The following is a 22917-nucleotide window of genomic DNA, read 5'->3' on the forward strand; positions in this document are numbered from 1 at the left end:
ATTGGAAAAAATGGGCATGCTTTTAAGTTAGGACTAATCATTTGGCATGGTGTTAGATCAATTTGTATTTTTTTTTTTTTTTAAACAAACACTTATTTACGGTCCCGGGTGTAAACAACCATCGGTCAGAGCAGCACTTCCCGTGCTTCACCACTTTGAGGCGCATTAATGCACCTACCAGCGTTGCGAACATTATACAGCAACCGATGGATCTTCAAAATACAGAGGATCGGCAGCCGATCCCGATCCTGCAGATCGGATGGGGAGTAAGTGCAGCCAACATTTCAACAGGAGGTTTACCTGCTACTTTTGCTGTTGTTTACCTTGCATAGGAATGTTACAAAATGTTGAATGATATAAAATCAAGTCTCTCATTAATTCTATCTGATAAAACATAACTTGAACTTTAATTTTTGATACCTCATTTACGTCCCTACCACAGGTATTAAAGATGTTAGAGCAAATTTCATACCAGGAAATAATGTCTTTGGTTCTCATTGCTTTAACATTGAGTCAAGACAAAAGCTGTGATGGCAAATACAACTGTACTCCAAAATATCTAATAACTTAGGCTGTGCCATTGGTTTTAAAAGTCAACAGAGTAGCTATCATCAAAAAGTCAAGTGTCATAATCTTCCTGTACGCTTAGCGCTCTTAGTGCAGCATTCGTTTCCACGCCACACAATTTCATCTGCAGATAGATATTAAAGTGAATTGATATCCTACATACCTTTGATCTTGTCCTGAAGCTCTGATCCATGAGTTTGAAAGGCTGAAAGTTAGACTTAACTGTCGAAGCTCGTATGACTCGATGTGGTCCAACCATCAGTATAAATCCAATATGAAATTGAAGAGGAAGAAGTCATTTACCTAACAAACATGTATACAAATAAAAATACACGTCCACACGGACGCTCCAAAACGAGCGCTCACGCGCAGCGTCAGATTTTTCCATCGCTAAAATACGGGGATTGTTACATTCCTACCTGCTGCTGCAAGGAGGTGCCCGGACGGTCAGCCGTGTGTGAAAACCCATGGCGCCTTTTGCTGTGCCGGCGCGTGGCGGGGACATCACAGGCAGACTGAATCGAGTAACATTTAACGTCTTTATCATTAAGAGTGCTAAAAAAACACACATCCATATAAAGCCTGCCGTGCTTAAATCCAATGCTTCATTTCCTAGTGTCGATGCAATCGATTGATTACCTTTTAAACGATGTTACATCGATATATGTCTTGCGGAATGGCAACTTGCTGAACACAGATGGATGTAGTTGGATCACAGGAATATAAATCGATACATGGATGTAGTGGATGAATCCTAGACAATCCTGGATCTCAGCATCCCTACATACTACCTTGACATGCAATTGTTTTTGTATTTTGAACTTGTTGTGTTTGAAACGATGAAGCTTGCTTGGTTTTGTTCATGCTTTCTTTCCACGCTAGCTTGGGAACGTCTGGCATCCATGGGGGCCAACATGTAGCGCGTAACGGCCTTGTTTTTGGTACCCATGCTGGTCCGAGCCAGGTCAATGCGCCAACCCCTCCCCTCCGCTTCCCAGACCTGCCTGTTTGGCGCTAATGCAGCCTAAGCCTTTTGTGGAGACGGGCATTATCCTACATTTGCGGGCATGAGTGCTTTGTCATCAGGACGTGGAAATGGCCGTTCCAGATGGCCGATTAGTCATCTCGGTGTGTTTGTGTCTGTCGAGAGACGATGACAGAGCTGCAGGTGTATGTTTCCTGACCTCTCATCGCCGTGATTACACACGGATGACACCGATAGTGGAAAATGAAGATGGAAAAGGCGCACTCGTACGGCTCTTTAGCTCTGTCTCGGCCAGCTGGTCCTCTGCGTTTGAGAAAGAGGAGTCGAGGATGAAAGTTTTCTTTTTCGCACAGCGGCGGTGTAATGTGATTTCACACCGTGACTTGACAAAAGCGGGAACATGTGCACGCTTCAAGATTAAACGCTGGCTTTTAGCACTAATGCTCATCATCACCTGCCTCAGAGAAAGTAGAATACAAGGGAGAGACGTGTTGCCTGCCCTTGTTCCCGTGGATAATAAGGCACTCTGGAAGGGTATTTTCCCACTCCGCTCTCTCTGGCCTCTGGCAGACAAAACAAAAAGTTTCCAGAGGTAAAGTTAAGAATTGCGGCTGTGATTCAGGGTTTTGTTTTCCTCACCTGGTCTAGTTAGCGCTGTGGCAGCTCATCAGCTGGCACAGATTGCTCAGTGGACATGTTAAAAGCCCATTTAGAAGCTTTGTGTGTGTGTACGTGTGTGTGTACGTGTGTGTGTGTGTGTGTGTGTGTGTGAGACACTGGTGTCCAAACACATCTGCCTGCCTTTAATTAGTTTTGCCTGGCGTAGGGACCAACCAGTCTCACTGGTCTTTAACAAGAGCAGACAAAGGGCATTTATCAAGGTAAGAATATAAAATTCTGCATTCATTCATCCAAAGTCACTTTCAAGTTTTTTCATTTCCCGACTGTAATAAAAAAAAAACAAACAAAAAGAAACTATCCAATCATCGATTAGCGCTAAGTCTTGAAGGATGAAACACTTTCTTGGGAATTTTGCCCATCATCAACATGTGAAACATGACCGCACGTCTTTCCCTTTTCTATGCGTTCTAAAGAGAGAAAAACAGCTAGCGTGCGGGAGCTAACAATGCACGTAACGGGACACACCTATTTCGAATATAAAGCCCTAAAACTAAAAGCGACAACGATGTTGCATTTACGAACTGACCTGTATATAAACCAAGCTACAGTGACATTGTTGTTGTAGCCGCTAACACAAAGAATGACTTTTCTGGTGTAGTGATGCAACGCCTCACGCCACTACCGGGCGGTAACGGGCCCACTCCAAAACAAGTAAAGTTGATGAATCATGTCAGGGACACTTTAAACATACTACCCAAAAAACGAGATGAAGCAATTTCAGAAGAAATTGCGTGTGAATGCTGAAATGCTGAACTGAAATGTGAAATGAACGTTGAAATATTTCGAGAAATGTGAAATCTGAGGCTTGAAGCAGCCACCATCAGGTTGGGATGTACCTGATCTACCACCTGAGCCGTTCTACCCTGTAGATTAAGATAAGTGGAATGTTACAGTACAGTCGTCCCTCATTTATCATGGTTAATTGGTTCCAGACTCAAACACAATAAGTGAATTTCTGCTCTGCAGGATTTAATATTGGTAGAGCTTACTGTGTAAAACCTTTTTATGACCATCTAAATACGGTTTTCTGAAGACATGAAATTACACTCCTATAGTCACCTTTACACCCACCTTTACACCTTTATTACCCAATATAGTACACATAACAATAGACTACTACTCTACTGCAGGTCTTTATGGTTAATACAGAGACTCACGATGCACTTCAATCGCTTTATGAACAAGCAGAGAACGCATATGCAGTGAACATTCACACAGGAGCTGCTGTCGGCCACTGCTGGCACTCAACTAACAGTCAACTCTAGCCAGCTGACGTCACACACGTCACCTCCCAGGCCCCACTTCTTAAAGATGCACAAAACAAGTCACAGATACTGATTATACATCTTTTGAATGCCTTATATTTGTATTTTTGTTCATTTAGCCATTTTTATGCTTGAAAATGCTTAATTTAGGTCATGGATGCGTACAATTTGCTTAAACATGCATATTTGTTTTTACTAAACAGTGATAAATTATTTATTAATTAATTTTTGACATAAAAAATGAGGCGGAAGAAGAAGTAAAGGAATAAATAGATGAAAAATGGTTTAGAATTTTATGTTTTAAATTTATGCTGCTCACTCAGCATTCACACAATAACTCCATCCATCACTCATTTGTGCCACGGTCACTAAAGGTGATGTAAGTCCAGATGGCCGACACAGTCCTTAGACCTGGGCTAAGTGGAAAGTGAGACACATAAAGTCCTTCGTGCATATGACGTGAACATCGAACATGGAGACTCTCTTGGGAGTTCCACCTGTGTGCACCTTGGATTTGCCCCATTTAGTCCTTGTCTTTAGACTAAACACACACACACACACACACACATACTGCCTTGGACTTATCTCAGCCTCTTCAGCTCTCTTGGCAGCGCTGCAACAACAGGAGGGAGGGATCAGGTGGTCGGGGCTAACAGACGTAAGGGGGGGGGTTGACAAATGAGACTTGTCAAGTAACATCCACAGATGTAAAGGGAAGGAAGAGAAAGAAAAGAAGAAAAGATGGGTTGTCTGTCACTTAAAAAAAAACCCTCTCACCCTATTAGGAGGGAGTACAGTCTGCATGGAGTGGAATGCACTTTGAAGGAGGAGGAGGAAGGATGCATGTGGAGTGGCTCCGTTTGCTCCGGAGGACCACTTGTTATTCTGATTGAGGAGACAGCCAAACATGGTCGCCGTATATCTGCTCAGCATACTTCTTCCTTCAATGGCTAGGATCAAAAGGTGGAAGGAGGAGGGAAGCGGGAGACGGAAAATGTGGGTCACGTCTGTGACATTTTTGCGCAGCGACTGTGGAGATGATGGCGCTGGGCGATGCAAAGCAACGATGGACTTTTAACCGAATTTCCTTAATAGGCTACATCAATATTTATTTGAATAGGATGGCAGACTCTTGCTCTGAATGTTCTAACCTCCAGCGATGGCATTTCCAGCTGGTCTCGATTTCTATTGTGCAAGATGGTGGTTATTCTGTGACATGAAGTTGTATGACACCCCCATCAGCAGTGGACTACACCAACAGTGGCATACCACCCCACTTGGTCCCACGAGTCCCGTTCTGGTCAGATTCCCGTGACGAGGAACGTAGTTCCGCTTTGTTGCTGGGGGCCATTTAAGTGAAGAGTTTGGCTTCTCAAAACAATATGCGTTCAAAAGAGTGATGCATCTTTAAAAATATAAGGCAGAGCGATTTGTGATGTCTGATTTTTTTCGAGGAGGCATTTTTCTGCGCCAGTAAAGTAGTTCTACGGTGTAACAATGCTAATAAGAATAATAACACTGTTGCTGTAGCTTGGTTAATATGCAGGTCACATTATGTAAATGGGGTGAGAAGGCTTCATAGTTGTAATATTTGCTTCCCATTACGAGCATTCTGAGCTGCGTCTTTATTTATTGTGGATTTATTGGCAAAATCCCAAAAAACGTGCTGTTGTCCTTTTAACAAGTCACATTTTTTGTTAACATAAACGACTACGCTCATAAAAAAAATCTTATTTTAACAAAAAATCCGATTTGGGCATCGTACCCTGCAGTGTGAACGTAGCCTAAGACGACAAAATATCAAGCCAAGCCAGTCGGAGATGTTGAGTTGTCGGTTTGTCACTTCTGGTCTCGTGACGCCAACGGTGACACAATCGTTTTCTGAAAGAAGCGGTTTGCTCGTCTACACGGAAGGACAAGGCGCCGTTATCAGATTTTGCCACTCTGGAAGCCATTTAAAAAAAAAAAAATACCGTTTCAGGTCACCCAGAACGCAGTATTGAGCTGTTTTTTCTAACCTGAAAACGTTTCGGTGTGGACATGCACCTGCACCTGGGAACGCCTCGGGATCTGCCGGGAGGAGCTGGACGAAGTAGCTGGGGAGAGGGAAGTCTGGCCTTCTTGGATAAGCGGAAGAAGTTGGATGGATGTTTTAATTGCTTTCATTTATGAAAGTTTGTGAAATGTAAACGTGGAACAGCGATAGCAATAGAGACGGGTGCGAACTGAAAGGGGACATATTGCCACCTAGAGTTGGGAAGTCTGGTGCAAAAAGCAAATTATGGCCAACTAAATGAGAGTAAAATGACAGTGAAATGAAAGTATGCATGTAAAAGTACTGATTGTTGTGTGGTATAACATAATAGAATGAGAATATAGGCGTATTCTGCTGTGATTCTTCATTTCCAGCATCCTGAAGGCCCTTAAAATGAAGGATTCTCTCAGCAGCAGTCGCAGCTCACGTTGCCCCCAGCTCTCCTCTCGCCAGCCGAGTACTCGCAAATTGACTTTTTAAAATAAAACAGTTTGACAAATGGTTTGACAAAAAAACACACACTTCCATTGCAGCTTGTCTTAAAAACTTTTCCCTCTCGTCAGCCCACCGGCTTGAAGGCCGCTCAGACACAAAGCTGAGCAGATTAAATAGGATGCTTGTGGACGGGTGGCTGGGAGCCATCATCTCATTTGTGCTCCTCGTTGTCGCTCGCAGGCCCTCCATTTTTGTTCCCTACCCCTCCCCCCCTTTTGTTTTCCTCTCGCTTCTGGCCAACAATTGATAAGACCCAATCCCTGACAATGCTTGGCACACGCCACAGGATCGGGCAGTGGTGGCGGTGCGTTGAGGACGGGGGCGTGTGTCTGCCAGTTGAGGACGGAGATGAGATGCCGTTCACGTCATTGTTTATCTACCTCGTCCAATTCCAGATGGCTCTCAGCAGAAAGAATGCCCTTCCTTTCCGCTCTCTTGCCGTGTCTCATTTCCCCCACACCGCCGCCTCTCTGGTGGCTCGGTCCGGGGCGCGGAATTGGTTACAAGTCCAGGACTTGCGGTGTGAAGTGAGGGGGAAGAGCCGAGAAGGAGGGAGGCCTGGACTATCGTGGCGTATTCACACGAGGACAGGACCGTCCAAAATTAGCGCATGAGGATAAAGTCAATATTCTTCTCGTCTGAGTGCGTGACGTGCAATTCTCCGGTCAAACCTGAGTGGTCGTGTTTTCCTGGGAGTCAACCTAGTGAGCAACCACAACCGTCGTCAACTATTTAGCTTGTTAGCTTCTATGGCTGCGAACGTAAAATGGCAATTAAAGAAAGCTGGAGAGCGTTCTTGCGGTCTCATTCACTTAATTGGATAATTGATTAATCGGTTAATTGTTGCAGCTCTATTTGAGTCAGCGTTTTATTTCGAATGATGAATTGTGTTGGTTATTATTTTGAATTTGCGAGGAGTGATTGCATGACTGCAGGGGTGCTCCGATCGGCTGCCGATCATCATCGATGTCTGTAAAAAACACGCGATCGGCGTATGCCGATAAATGCCTTTCAAAGCCGATCACAAAAGCCGATGGGCGTGCGGCAGCAAACCCTTCATGGGTGCTGTGTCACGTGGGCTTGAGCCCCGTATTGCCACGAGAATCAAAACTAGTCTGTAAAACCTCAATGGCTTCAGCTTGACACGCTAACGCCAGTCGATGCCACCGTGTTTGATCACTCCCACTTTTCTTGCATCTTTGTTTACACACTTTGCCTGGCTGTCACTGGTGGCAGCTAGCTAGCTGGATAGAGTTATCCACCTAGCTTCTCTTCTTCAGACTCCAAATGTGACTTTATACCACAGTCCCATTTTGTTTTTAAAACAAACAAGCAATGCGGTTAACTCGGAGCTCGTTTTTGTCCCACGGGGAAGTGGATATCACGTTCATGGGGTACTTACTAACTTTTTCAAGTGTGACTGAACAACTTTACAATCTTGTTGTCATTATACTAATTATGACTTGTCCTCAACAGACTGTGTGTGTGTAATAGTGTAACGAACATAAACACGCAGTGTGTCCAGCCTTATGATGGTGATGCTGTCACAGGGGTCTCCTGTCTCACCAGATGATTTTGAGTAGCTCACAAAGGGTCAAAGAATATTTGCTTCACTGTTGACTGCAGACTTTATGCCTTATATATAACAACAAATGAGCACAAAATAGCATAAAGACGATGGGCACGACGACGGTTTGAGTGGAGATGATTTCTATTTAATAAAGACATTTATTTGTATTATATATAATATATGGAAATCGGCAGCACAGAACCCTGATCGGAGCATCCCTACATTCCATTCATTTTGTGGCTGGGGTACGTTGCTACGTGCGCATGCAGTGGTGCCGTTCCCCGGCCAACCTGTGCCATGCTTGCGTGCATCACACTCGTCAAACATGCTGGAGCTTGTTTGACTTGTGTGAAGCGGGCGCAGGCGCAGCACTTATCGTGCTATTGTCCTGGTGTGATTATGCCCTCAGATGGTTCTGACGGCGTATGTGTGAGAGCGAGCATATGTCAGCGATTCGTCCTTTAAAACATGGCGCTTCTGTGAACATTTGTGATTCTGAATCACAATTCTCGAGCACAGCGACACATTGGAAGCACTTGACACCTCTTTTTTTCATAGGTCAATGAATCATAGAATTCTCATCTCGGCCAAACAATTGAGTCAGCCAGGCTCCGGACCCGCTCAGCCGTCTGGTGCTGATGGACTGTCAATTCCAGCAGCAGGAAGATAATCACAGCGTGTCAGCCTCCACCGATCCAAAGTCTTATCTGTGTCTGCCCACGGCCAGCGTGCCGTAAATAACCGCAGGGACATGCCTTTCTCTTTGTTTTCTACCCCGAAAACTCCTGAGGGACGAAATGTGTCTGCGTGCTGATCCCTCACCTGCATACCAATGCTAACGTTAACCGCAGTATACCAAATTACCAGCCCGAATATGTGAAAAGTGCTGTTATTGGGAATGTAGTGGTTCACATAGCTGATCGATTCCCCACTCAATATGCGACTACCTGAGGGATGGGTGGATGGATGTCAAACGTATGGGGAAAAACCTGCAAGTGTGTACATACCTGTATATGTAAGGAATCATTTTACGTTATTTTTACCCCGTATGGCAGTGGGGTGCCGCAGCTTGACGAAAATAACGAAAACCATCCTTTTTAAAAACCTACTAAGCTGGCTTCAGTTTTGTTTGAAGCCAAAAAGAATGGATTTTTTGTGTAACAGTGATATTGTACAGTCTGAGGTGAGCAGGAAACTTGGTGCAGCAGCTTGAAAAAAATAAAGACAGACAAAGAAAAAAATATATATTTTTTTTCATATTATTATTTGGAATAAAACCATCTTGTATGAATTCAAAGGAAAACCTTTTGGCTGTCTTTGTGTATGTTTAAAGGCAAACTGCATTGAGTTTTATTTTCTAAAGGCCCGGTCACACCGCCCGAACTTTGCTGTAGCGTTCCCGGAGCAGTGAAAAAAATTCATCACCGCTCGTAACCGCGCACAAAATGGGGAAAAAAATCGAAAACACGGGCGTTGTCCTAGCGGTGCACCGCTGAAGCCGGCGTTGCTTTAGCGTTGGTTTAACGGTCGCGAACGTTGGTTTAGCGGTGACGCGAGCGGTGACGTGAGCGTTGATCGAGCGGCGTTCTGCGCATGCGGGCTGGTGGCATCCTCATGAAGTGCTGGAAGGCTCGTGTATCCTCATTCCTCAGCTCCACCATCAGCTCTGTCTCTCCTCCTTCTCTCTCTTCTCCTTCTGTCAACAGCTTGTTGCAATCTGAGGAGGTTCTGATTCTGCTGCTGGACTAGTGCACCAATCATAGCAAGTCTCTCAGCATCCATGGTAGTACAGTTTTACTGTAACTTTGAGCCAAATCAATGTAACTGAGGTCTGCACTCAACAGCTATTCCAAACGGGCTCCTGGTCCATTTCTCCCCGTATTTATAGCCAGATTCTGGTCCCCCTCCGACACCTCCATACCAACGCCCAACCAAAGTTCATCACCGCAATGGATCGCTGCTTCAGCGCCTGACACCGTTCCAGCAATCCCGTGTCCGCTCGTAAAACGCTTACAACCGCTCCACCAAAGTTTGTGCAACATTTAATCACCGCCCGGGCAAAGCTGGCGAAGCAGCAGTGGTCCAGCGTTCATTTCTGCGTTGGCCTAGCGGACCCAAGCGTCTACGAACTTGCGTCTAGCGGCGCCAAACTTTGACTGGGCGTTGTTGGAGCGGTGATGAACTTTGCCGTGGCGAAAATTGCCCGCTCCTCACCGCTCGCAATATTTTGTGAAAATAAAAAATCCACAAAATATACTTCAGAAAATCAGAGTCAGCTTGAGAAAAATAAGGAAAAACACTGCTTTGACTACCTTCACTTACGTTTAAATAAACTGAGTTTCAGTTTCTTAAGTGGGCGAGTAAACCGAGCCTGGGATGTGCAGAAATAGCCACGAAATGTGCGCTGGAAAATCAACAGCAGCTTGAGAAAAATAAAGAAAAACATTGTTTTGGCGACCTTCAGTTACGTTTCAAGACAAAATGAATTGACTTTTAGCCTTAAAGTGATCAAGTAAACAGAGTCCGGAATGAGCAAGAATAGACTTCACGGGAGTCGCAGCAGCTTAAGAAAAATAAAGAAAAACTTAACTTCAGCTAATATGAGTTCAGTTTGAAAGCAAAAAGGGAATGGATTTTTAGTTCCTACGGCGAGTGAGTAAACAGAGTCTGGGTTGGGCAGAAAAGTCCACAAAATATGCTGTTGAAAACAAGTTTGTTCCAGGAGTAAGCGAGGCCCCAACTGTGTTATGTTCACTGATGGGTGGCCACCATTTGAACACCCCCGCTCTAAGGCATCCATATATACCGTTTATGTCTTACTAAAAATGTCAGCTCCAGTCAAAGTTGCAAATCTGCAGACGGAAAGACTGAGCTTCTGCACTGCATGACAAACAATTAATAAGGAATAGACTGCACAAAACATTCAAACATTCCCATGACTTTTCCATGTCCAATTTGCGGCCCCCCCATGTGAGGATACCTGTTACGAATGGGGATGAAAAGAGCCAAGCTGTGAAAAATGGCTTCACAGCTGTAATGCTCAGTTGAAAGAGAACCTTATTTGGCTTATTTGCTTGTGGTGTGTCCTATGATCAATAGCCTCTTTTGCACAGAGATCCCGCAACATAGCCATCTCTGGTCACATGGTGGCACCCTTCTGAATCCCCGTAAGTTGGATTGGCTTGACATTTCTCACACGGCTCAATGGGCTCTACAAAAAGCATTGTAACTTTAGTGTGTGTCGACAAATAATCGCCAAAGTTGGTACACACCTCCAGGTGAGCGGCAAGCACCTGTGTGTAAAATTTGAGCAAGATAGGTTGAAAAACATGGCCGGCATCTTCCAACGTGTCTTAGCAACCAGTTGTCCATAAGTCATTGAGCGTTTGCATGTACGCGTGTGTACTACATGTATGCTAGCATGTCTCCCAAATAATTTTCACCTCAACCCACAGGGGGCGCCACAAATGCCATTTACTTGTCACATTTTTAAAAATAAAATCTGCTGTTTTCTAAAGTGCTATTGTTTTGTGAGGTTACTCCTTCTATCCATGTAAATCCGTTTGTGCCTCTCATCCGATCAGCCGCCTATACGTCTTCATGAGGTCATCTGCCCCCCCAGCCTCCACTGCGCTAATTGTAGCCTAATGGCAAGCCCTTATAGCGCAGAGTGATAAAAGCAGCTGGTGGTTGGCCATGCCGCCTCTCCCGCGCCGGCTGATTACTTTGTGTCGTTAATGCATCCCGCTCGGATACAAATGGACGGCGGTTATTGCATCAGGAGAGACAGTCGGCCTGTCAAAATCACTGCCTATCTTACCGGGAGACAAGAGAGGCAGATAAGGAGCAGTGGCTAAAGTGCCGGCGAATATATTCTGGAGAGGCAATTTCACGCAGAGTGTAAAAAGCATGGCGCCATTACCAAACGCGACGTTCTGTTTCCGTAATGACCGCTTCTCCACGGGCTATATATGGAGCGAGGAGCTGTTGTGTTGTGTACATGCTGGTGTCTAGATTCCCACAGGGCGCTGAAGCAGTTTTCTGAGAGAAATATCCGCCGGAAGCTGCTGTTTGGTTCACCTGTTTCTCATATTTAGCGTGTATACGTGTGCAGGAGGATAGAAAGGTGATGTGGTGACGTGGTATCAAACCAGTGCAGTATCACTCTGATGGTTTCTACACACCAGACGCCCCCTAAAAACAAAGTTACACTTTTTACCCTCGGGTTCCACAACGCTCCTTCTCGTAAAAGTGTAAAAACTGGAATAATTAGAACATTTTTGAAAAATGTTTGTCATAATTTTCTTCTCTCATACCATTTTTTTAAAGAACTTCAAACCTAATGATAGATACAATTTGTATGCCCTTTTTGTTATCTGGGAAAAATACAGTAGTGGGAAACCAACATGAGGCGGTAACATTGATTTTCATGCATTATTATTTTTGAAAGGATTAACTAAAAAATGTTGCACTTTTTACCCGTCGGTCCTAAAACGGTTCCTCTCATCTCTCTTTTTTTTTTTGGGGGGGGGGGGGGGGGGGGCACGCACTCATTAACTTCAGTCCTAACCATAGTGATTAAATTTTTTTTTTTTGTCCTGAGTTTTTTTTAAAGGGAGAATCACAAATTATATATCATTATTATATACAAATAATGATATCTTTTCTAAAGATGAGGTGTAAAGTGGAATATTTGAGACCACCTCGAAATGGTCAATAATTCTTGATAACATTGATTTTGATGTGTTATTATTTTTGAAAGCAATAATTCAATAATAATTCAACTTTTAATCGACTTTTTTTGCACTTTCAACACATTCACGTTTGATCAACTTCAGTCCTAAACATACTGGTATTTTAAAAAAAGTATTTCATAAGGTTTTTGGGGTTTTTTTTGTCTTTGTTTTTTGACCTTTCAATAGAAAATACACAAAATATGCCTCTTTTTGTTTTAAATGAGGTGCACAGTGGCATATATGAGACGAGGTTATTACTGCCTCGACTAGGTCAATAATGCTTGATGACAACATTGATTTTGTTGTGTTATTATTTTTGGAGCAATGCAAGTTTATTTAAAAAATCTCTTGAACTCTTTCATCCTTAGGTTCCAAAACCGTCCCTCTTATCAAAGACTAAGATATGTATTTTTTTCACTTTCACAGCATCAAATCTTTTCCCCTGTATTTTGACGGTAGAGGCTTTGGATTCATTACATATTCATGGGTAAAACATTATAATATGTCAGGATTACACAGCATCAAATGATGTGGTTACAATGGGAGTCAATTGGACCAAATCGGCCCCCAGGGTTAAAAGTGTAAGCATGTCTGCAAATTCCTATCATGACATTTAAAAAATAATTCTACAACAACAAGTCCCGGCCAAGTTTTAAAGAATTAGCCTTAAAAGTGACCAATATATTGAGCATGGACACGTTTGTTCGTTGTTGTAATGTTTACTCGTCTTAGCTACCTGAAGGCTGCACAAAGCCAGACTGCTAAGCAGACTCAGTCTGATACAAGAACCAGACGCCACCGGAATGTTGCTGCGTTTCTCTAAGTCGGCAAGTGATTGACAACGTGGGAGCTTGCGCACGGGGGCCCAGAAATATCCACGCTTCAATATTTGCCAACAGCAATTATACATAAAACATCAGTGTAAAAAAACAAAAAAAACATGCGGCGAGCAGCTAATGTTCTGCATTTTTTTGGCCTTGTTTACATGACATTTGTGAGGCTTTACTAGACCACGGGGTATTTTAAAAATACCTCCAATCTCATAAGTGTTTTGACTTTTCTTTCGACAAAAATATTGGGACACGTGTCCATTGTGGAAAAGGGGGAGTTGGGTTACCCCTCTTCAACTACAGCTTACACTTTTCTGGAACATTTTTCTGTATGATTTTTGGAGCGTTTCTGTAGGGATTTTTGCCCTTTTATACACAATTTAATCTTGGACCTAAGTGTCCAAATAGGCGGGACTAAGGCATACAGTGCTTCCCACAGCGCTGACTCAGTATTTGTGTTTGGACCTCCAAAGACAGTGTCTCCAAACTTTTTCAATATATGAAAGGAAAAAGGAAAGGATGCAAGAACCACTTTGATATTCTGTCAAGCAGCACATGTACAGTAGATATGCTAGCACGTTACATATTTCAAGAAAAAACTGAGTCTTAGCTTTGTCATATTAAAAAAAACACCTATTAGTATAGTATTAGTATTAAGTATAATCTTAATTAGTATAAGCCCCGCCCCCCCTTTTTTAATACATATTAAAATATATATACTATAATACATACTACATACTATGTTGCGGGACATACTATAATATACAGTAGAACCTTTAAGTAGTATGTCTCAATATTTTGGTCCATCTCCAGTCCTCCTAGTTTGCCACGTTTCATCTACATCAACAAGTAGTTAGAGGAGCCCCCCCACCTCTCTCCGTTTCTTTTATTATGATGATTTTCTGCAGCAAAAAAAACATCAGGACTCTTGAATGCCTGGGCTCTGCCAGACAGCTTCATAAAGTGGTCGCCGATGGTTCCCAGCGGGGCCCCTCATCAACGGCTAAGTGCAGTGGAGCACCTCTGGACGTTGTTCTTTCAAGTGACAATAGCCCCCCTGCTGCTGTAGGGGGCGTGTTGGGAGGGTTGAGCTGAAGAAGCAAGATGGCCGCCAAGCAGTAGGCAGCTTTTGAATCCCTCCATGGGGAAGTGCAGCGGCTGTCAATCACGGTGGACGCCTGTTGTGATTGTAAGTGGCGATAAAGCCAGTAAGTTGCACACATGAAGTCAATTTGCCAGGAATATCCTCCACTTTCCTCCTCCTTATTACGACCCGAGCACCATTCTCTCTGTCCTACAAGAAGTCTCTGCGTTTAGCGTTAAAACCTTCACTCTGCTTCCGGTTTCCCGCCTCCATCTTCCGCCCCCACTGTCTCCACTGGCTGCCGCAGCCGTGCAACGATTTCCTCTCACTGGGAGGCCCCGGTGACTCGCTGTGGCAGTGTCAAACGAGGCTCCTATTTAAGCTCATTAAATGTTTCTAAGAGAATAGGAAATCAATGGTGCATACCGGGGCGCCAGAACTTTTCTCTTAATTCAATTTCACCCCACTTCCTCCACGTGTATATCTGTTTGCACATCTTCTTCCCACTTCCGACTAGATTTCTCCGGCTTGTGTTTTACACTGTGGGCGGCCTTTGAAGCCCCGTTTCAACACTAGACACTAGACTAGACTTTCATTTTCACTAAGAGATGTGTTGACAGGATTGGTGACAGGACGGTATGGCTCTGCAGTGAATTAAAGAAAGAATGGGGTCCAGTGTAGTTTGGTTCACTATGTTTGGTTACCCTTTTTAAACTTGTGTTTTCACGAAGAGGTGTGTCGACAGGATTGATGAAAGGACACGGCAATGAATTAAACAAAGACTGGGGCACCATCAGTTACGATTTGGTAAACAACCGTACACTCGAGTTTTAATTGACAGGTGTGTTGCCGGGATTGTGTGACAGGATCACATTACTCACCAATGAATTTAACAAAGAATGGGGTCCAGTTTAGTTTGGTTCCTCATGTTTGGTCAGCCTTTTTAGACTTGTGTTTTCACTAAGTGGTGTGTTGACGGGATTGGTGACAACAACATCACTTGCCAATGACTTGAACAAAGAATGGGGTCCAGTTTAATTTGGTTCATCACGTTTGGTTACCCTTTTTAAACTTTTCACCAAGAGGTGTGTCGACAGGATAGATGACAGGACAGTGTGACACTGTGGCTCTGCAGTGAATCAAACAATGACTGGAGCACCATCAGTTACAGTTTGGTAAACCATTGTAGACTTGAGTTTTAAATGGGAGGTGTGTTGACAGGATTGTGTGACAGGATTGTGTGACCAATGAATTTAAGCAAGAATGAGGTCCAATGCTGAATGAAAACATACCATATCAAACTGAACTGAATGGTACTACTTTGTAGTAGTGAAGCTTTTTATACCAGTGGTGTTGTAACAAATAGGGTTTAAGTGGTGGTGGCGACGTTTGTAAGCACGAGCCTGTTTGTACCGGAGTGCCAAGTGCAAACTACCAGCTTTTTATGCATTTTACAACAACTTCAGTTATGTTTGTGTGAATTGTGAGCATTTTTTGTAGGTTGTTGTTGTGTACGAACGCTCAAAGATTGAACGCACACTGACTTTAGCGGGGGAGTTTTCACTTTCACAAAGTACCTTAACAGAATTCTTTGGTGGGGTGCAGCACACATGGAGGGTTTGGGTTTCCTCACGTTTCCATTTCCTTTATTTTATAGAATCAGAGATGTGTGTATGACTTTTTGTTTTATTATGGCTTTGTGTGTGTGCCATTTGAGCCTGCGCCCAGGGGCTCAGCACACACCTTCTACGGAGCTCCTGTAATTGCTCTATTGGGGCCTTGTCTCTGGCTCTGAGCCTGTCACCATCACTCTCACTCTGTCTTTCCTATCCGTTGCTCTTTGGCCTCCCTCCTTTTTTCTTGACCCCCTCCACCCTCATCTCCTCTCCCCCACATGGCTCATTTGGATGATCCCCACCTGCCCTATCCTTAGTCTGCTCGCACACTTCCCATACGCAGTGTCGCCAAGGTTCGTCGCTAAAGCAAACAGCACTGTCGTATCTCAGACAAGAAGACCACTGTCATTACTCCTCCACACGACATATAACCTTTTCAGCGCAGCTACTCACCTGGCAGCCCGCGGGCCAAACACAACCCAGGGATGACATCAGACTAAGTTCAGTTCAAGACTTTTTACAGCCAGAGGATCTTTGACAAGTGTTTTTGCAGCAGGTGCTTAAAAAATAGCAGCTTGCTCCTGTCATATGCAGTCGGAGATCCTCAACTAGTGTTTTTGCAGTAGGTCCGAAAAAAATGCAGAACGACTTTGTTTTATACAAGATTTTTGACGAGCTTTTTTCCAGTAGGTCCTAAAAAACATCAGCATGCTCCTGTCATGTATAGTAGAGTGTCTTTGACTCGTATTTTGCAGTAAGTCCTAAAACCCCCCCACAGAGTACTGCCATAAAGAGGATCTTTGACTAGTGTTTTTGCAGTAGGTCGATAAAAACAGCAGCATGCTCCTGTCATTTACAGTGGAGGATCTCTGACACATTTTTGCAGGTCCTGATAAACAGCAGGGCGCTCCTTCCATCCATCCGTTTTCTATATCGCTTATCCTCATTAGGGCCACGGGTGTATGCTGGAGCCTATCCCAGCTGACAGGGTACACTCTTGACTGGTCACCAGCCAATCACAGCAGAACACTCCTTTTATTTATATATATATATATATATATTTGCATGCGCCTCTCGTTCTTGGCTGTGCTCTTCGCTTGCTATGCTGCTAGCCGAGGTGACTGCCATGTTTATGAGTGGAAGGGGGTGAAGGACATATAGTGGGGGCTGAACGTGCTGCAGATATCTGCTGGAGAAGAGTGCCCCACAAAAGAGAGACATTGTTGAGCGCTGCAGCTCACGTTGTGTTGCGCAGGGTAATTCCGCACACAGTGAAGACTGGTCACGTTCAAAAATGAGCGCCCCCTAGGCAACTGTTGCTAACAGTCCCTTTTTAATCTAACATATTTGGGATGTCTGAGTTGAAAAAATGTCTGCAGTTTGGGTCACCGCTTGTCATGGAGGGCTGTGATGGTGGGCCCTGCAGCTGATATAGACAATCTTTGACGAGTGTTTTTGCAGTAAGTTCTTAAAAACAGCAGAGGACACATCATCTAGAGGATCTTTGACAGAGCCTTGTATTGATTATATCAGAACAGTTGAGTTTTTCTACCTCAGGTTTGTAACCGCAGGCCTGCCCAGCCTGGCCTGCCCCCAGCCTGGTTCGCATGCTGGGGGGCTTACGTTGAAGCGCAGTGTGTTGCCGCTGCTGGCAGGCGAGCAAGGCCACTATCATAGCAGCGATCTACAGGCCTGAGTAGCCTTGATGAATGGATGGAAGCTGGACGTCTCCTTGATCAATACGCCTCTCGCGCTGGGATGAGGAGATGCGCACCACCACCCCCCGCCCCCTCACCCACCGGCTCTTATTATCGTGCACTTTATTTGTGAACTTTTCCCATCCAATTCACGACCTCAACAGGACTATTGATCTTTTATCCTCGGTTTGTTTTGAATAAAGGGCCGGCGTGGTGCTGTATCTCCACCCACCCATGACAACAACAATGGCTACAGCGGTGACAAAGCACGCAAACGTCACATTGAGACATAATCACCGAGGAGGAACGCTGCGTGCGAAGCATCTCGATATCGGCTTCCCTTCCAAGGCTGATGCAAGAGTAGTCTTAGGCGTGTACATCTAAAACACGTACCCATTTAGCCAATCACAAATCCAAAAAGAAGCATTTCTGGGGGAAAAAGCATGCTAACAACAACAGAGGACTTGTGGCGCCTGTCATTTACAGTTGAGTATACCATATAGTACGCTGCAAAAAAGGGCTGGCCAAATATAAGATAAAAGGAGTACATTTTTGGAAAAAACTAGTGAAATGATCTGTCCATGCAGCAAGCCAATTTGACTTGGTAAGAAGTCCTAAATTAAGATTTCTACATCTAGAAATAAGCAGGACCGAAATCCTACATTTAAGATTTTTATATCTTAAGGCCCTTTCACACCTTGACGATTTAGCCAGCTTTTCCAGCAGTCCCAGTGTCACAGTGCCCTCTACTGGTCAAGCTGCAAACTTACCTGCAAATACAAACACGACAGCCTCTCCTCCTCTCCATCTTCACTCGCCAAGAAGACAGTTCTGTCTCAAGGTATGTTGACGTATTTTGACTTGTACGTAACTTACGAATAACGTGTGTGAACGGGCGTCAACGATCGCATAACTTATTGCCCGCGGATGCGGGACGTATTAATCATACGTTGACATACGTCGAAATGTTTTGTGCATGCACAAAATTTTTGGATGACTTGGACGTACTTGGACGTATGCCGGCGTGCTTCAGCGTGCTCTTAACTTAAACAAAACTTACCCATAATTTATTGGACGTACGCCAGCGTATTGGACAATTTTTTCATACATTGGCGTAAGCTGGCTAAATCGTCAAGGTGTGACAGGCGTTGGGTGTTGGGCATAAATTGTGAACACCGGCAACACGCTACGCATTTGTTGATATAAGTTGTCTATAAGTTATAGAAACGTTCTATATAAGTTGCTAATACGTCATGTTTACGTCGACCTCGTTATGAATACGCTATGTATACGCCCAAAATTGAAAAAACAAAACAAACGTCGGCAGTTCAACGTATGCCATCAAAATGATCAGGTCAGGCATGCGCTGGCTAAATCGTCAAGGTGTGACAGGGCCCTTAAGAACAAGCATGAACTTTTAAGCTGAAAATACTTATTTTCAGAATAAAATACTTCATACAGCCAAAAAAAGTGAAACATTATTAAAATAAGTGAAAATGAAGTTACATTTTAGTGCAAAATAAATAAGCTGTACCCTGAAACTCGCTGATCTTGAAATAAGCCCAAATTAATCTTCCAGGTATGCCAAAAAGTCTTAACAAAATAAGTCTACTTGTTCCACGAATGTACATCTTAACTCATGCCATTCAAAATCACAACTACAAGTGCTAATTTTGTAATTTGAATATTTATTTTCTGCCAAGTTGCTCTACAAAATCTGTCATTTAGTCATTCGTCTGTGTTGGTCATCGGATATTGTTAACAGTATGCCATTACCTTTGTGTTGAATAAACTCAACGTTAAACCATTCCTGTTTAGCAGTTCTTAAATTGAGCATCCTGTGGATGTTGTGGAATCCTTGAACAAGATTATTTTTGTTGGGAAAGCAAAAATAACTTATTGTGAGAGTTATTTGCTCAATTTTAACATTTCTGAACTAAACTAGACAAAAAATAATCCCTAATTCCAAAATGAAGGTTATACTATAAAGTCAATGAGTAGATAGCCCTTAAAACTAGGACAATTATCGAACATGTCTAGAAATATATGATTTTAAATCTTGGCAAGTGGGACATAATTTGTAGTGTATACATAATATTTTGAATTTAATTTCCAATTTCTTTAAAAAAAGTACAACTGAAGCCTCAAATTAATACACGAGTGAATTTTCATTGTATCTTTTAGTCAGAAATCACGCAAGAACATGCAACTGTAACATGTTTTTAAAAGATATGATTAAAGTGTTTATGTTTCAAATGATTTTTGTCAACACATGCCTAGCCAATGTTTTAAATTGGTGATCCATTCACCAGTTAAAATTTTGCCACATTATAAATAATTCGGGCTCTTCAATTAATAAATCAATCATTCTAATATAATATATCAATATTCAAATAAAATATTTGAAAAAAGTATATAATAATAATACAAATACCAATAATGACACGACTACTACTACTACTACTTCTATATTACTATTGTTATTATGATAATACCAATAATTATGGCATTTGAATACTAACTACTACTACTACTACTACTAGGGATGTAAATCTCTTTGTGATTGACGATTTGATTCGACTCTAAATACACAAGTTACGACACGATCCAAAAACGATATATTTTAAAAACAGAACGACTCAATGCAATTCGATGCAGTGTACAAATGATACTATTCAATTCTATATGATTTAGTTATAAGGTTAATGTATATGTCTTGAAAATCTTTTGCGGTGATTAGCTACGCGGTGACTAGTAAGTAGTGGTGACTCGTAAATAGGTCCAGGCGCGCTAGCTAGCGGTTGGCTAGCGCCCAACTAGCTGTGGAACAAGCGTGACAATCCTTTCGCCGGCAGCCCGGCCTCTGGCGTTGTTTATGACACACTGTCAACCGATTGCTTCTCTCTCGATACCCGCTGCATGTCTCCACAATCGATTGATCTAAAGATTTATGGCTGATTATTATCGATAGAGGACGCTTCCACCGGCTAATCGAAATCGTTCCTTCCTCAAACCGGATATTCAGTGTATCGGATTATTGATAACAACACTAACTACTACTATGGCTACTAAGCATAAGAACAACAACAACAACAACAATAATAATAATAATATTTAACAAATTTCTGAAATAATACTGAAATACTACTACCACTTATTATTATTATTATTATTATTATTATTGTTATTATAATACCTTTCACATTTCACACGATGGTGAACTAAACGCATGATAATATAATGTGAAGGAAGTTACAATCATATACTCTACTACTACTACTACTACTAGTAGTAGTAGTAGTAGTTGTACTAGTAGTACTAACAGTAATGCTTAGTGCCATCTCACACAATAATGTCATATAAGGGAGAGTTCATACAAAAAAAAGCATCTACACATTAACTTGGGCGAGGCTCCACATTTGAAACCCAGTGTGTGTGATGTGAAGTCCAAAATGCAAAGAAAAATAAAAAACATGTTTTTAAAAATACTCATGTTTGTGTGGGCCTGCACATACTGTATATAGTTGGACCTTGCGGCCTTAACTTCATCTTTTTTTAGTCTCATTGTTGTGGGTATACACACACACGCACACCCTCATGCACACCCTCACACACACACACACACACACACACACACACACACACACACACGCACACACACACACGTACAGAGACATGAGTATTGTGTCAAACCACAAACGTGTAGTAGTACTCATAAATCCTATATGTTCTTTCTGGGATGTGTTTTTTTTCTTGGACTAAAAGTCTGTGCCGCCCCTCCAGGGACTTGATTTTTTTTTTTTTTTTTTTTTTGTGGTCCTGTCCTCACCTATCCTCCCCCTTCCACCCGCCACCCCCTCCCCCGTTCTCCAGTTCTGTAATGTGTGGTTGTGTGTTGTCACAAAGAGTAGCTTCTCAGGCTGGTAATTGCATGTCTGCCGGCCACCACACCTGTTGTTGTCACTGCAGCGCTGTAAGAGAGGTGGGGGTGGATGGGCGGGAGGCGGCGGGGGGCGCGTAGGGGGCAGTACAGTGACCTCTGCACCCAATTGCCATGAACACCCTCCCCGCCGTCAGCACCTTTTTGCCGTGGGTGCAAAGCTACAGGGAGTAGCAGTGTGTACGTGTGAGCTGAACGCTGCTCTCAGTGTTCATTGGCTTTATCTCTAACCTTTATATTCACCTTCAGCAAGTGTGTGTGTGTGTGTGATGCTGATGTGTGTGTATGACATGTATATGTGCGTGTATGATGTGTGTGTGTTGTGTCCACTGCTGTTGGTCGAGTCTCCTAATCCTTTCCTGTCTTTCCCATGCAGAGTCGTGGTTCTTAATGAAGACGGGGGTCAGCAGCGGTGTCCAGCTAATTGGCTAAGTTCGCCTGAGGCTGCCTGCTGGTGATTGAAGTGTGCAGTAAAGGGGGTTTCACTCTCCAGACCAACAAGCCCAGCCTCCTTCTGGTGAGTGTAGCACCCATGCTCCATCTACAGGCATGCGGAAAACTTCTACTCCTGAACCACTGCACAGAAAAGGCTGAAATTGTGCCACAACATGCACTCAAGACTCTGTTGCCCGTGCTATTATTTTTTGGACAAAAAAAACGTTATTAAACCCCATAAGTAAGATTGGCTTGAAATTTCTCACAAAGTCAATGTTGCTCTACCAAATGACCCACTGTAATTTTAGGGTGTTTAGCCGAATCAACATGAAATAGGGTACACCAAATAACAAAGTCAAAAACTGCTTTCATACAAAATATAGATTTGTGCACCAGAGTGGCTCTCATACAAGAATAATGCTTTCAGACGTCAGTATATTATGAATGAGCAAACAAGCTAAACTGCCCTTATTCACGATTGCAGTGTCAGTGAAATAACGTTGCGATGGGACGTTGTATCTTGGTTGCAAAGGGTGCAACAAAGCACGAAAGCCCCGCTTCTCAACAACCGAGTACGGCCACAAACCCTTCGCGATAAAAGTGTTTCCGTCAGAAACACTTTCCGAGTTGGGTGGAAAATTGGTTATCACCTGCTCGATGGTTCTCTGGTTGGCAGCAACTCCAGCTGGCTGTTTTCCTCCTGGTTCGGGTGGAAAAGTACGTGATAATACAGGTCAAATGCACAGCATTCATGTGGTACAGTTTGAAAGCCCGCAAATTGACAGAGTTTTGGTCAAAAATGATTATTGTATTTACCTTGTCATTCATGCCAGCGTCAGTCAGTGGTGCGTAGCTGTATGTTTTATACTTTAAGAGTGTTTAATAAGTGTGTGAGGCATATTTAGGGATTAAACCTGGATTGTGTTGTGACTGAACAATGGCAATTGAAGAGAGAAGGGGATTGTTCTGGAGGCGAAGTTG

The 22917-nt window shown here is 43.2% G+C and overlaps 1 protein-coding gene across 3 annotated transcripts in view; it reads left to right on the forward strand.

Annotated features, from left to right (window-relative positions):
- The window catches only part of plxnb2b (plexin b2b), a 253747-nt gene that overhangs the window by 39159 nt on the left and 191671 nt on the right, over positions 1-22917 (forward strand). For all 3 annotated transcript variants that reach the window (XM_054775448.1, XM_054775449.1, XM_054775450.1), the window contains exon 2: positions 21878-22018. The gene's annotated coding sequence lies outside the window, so the exon portion shown is untranslated. The remainder of the gene's footprint in view (positions 1-21877; positions 22019-22917) is intronic.

This window comes from Dunckerocampus dactyliophorus, chromosome 5 (assembly GCF_027744805.1).
Source record: "Dunckerocampus dactyliophorus isolate RoL2022-P2 chromosome 5, RoL_Ddac_1.1, whole genome shotgun sequence".
Taxonomy (NCBI): Eukaryota; Metazoa; Chordata; class Actinopteri; order Syngnathiformes; family Syngnathidae; genus Dunckerocampus; species Dunckerocampus dactyliophorus.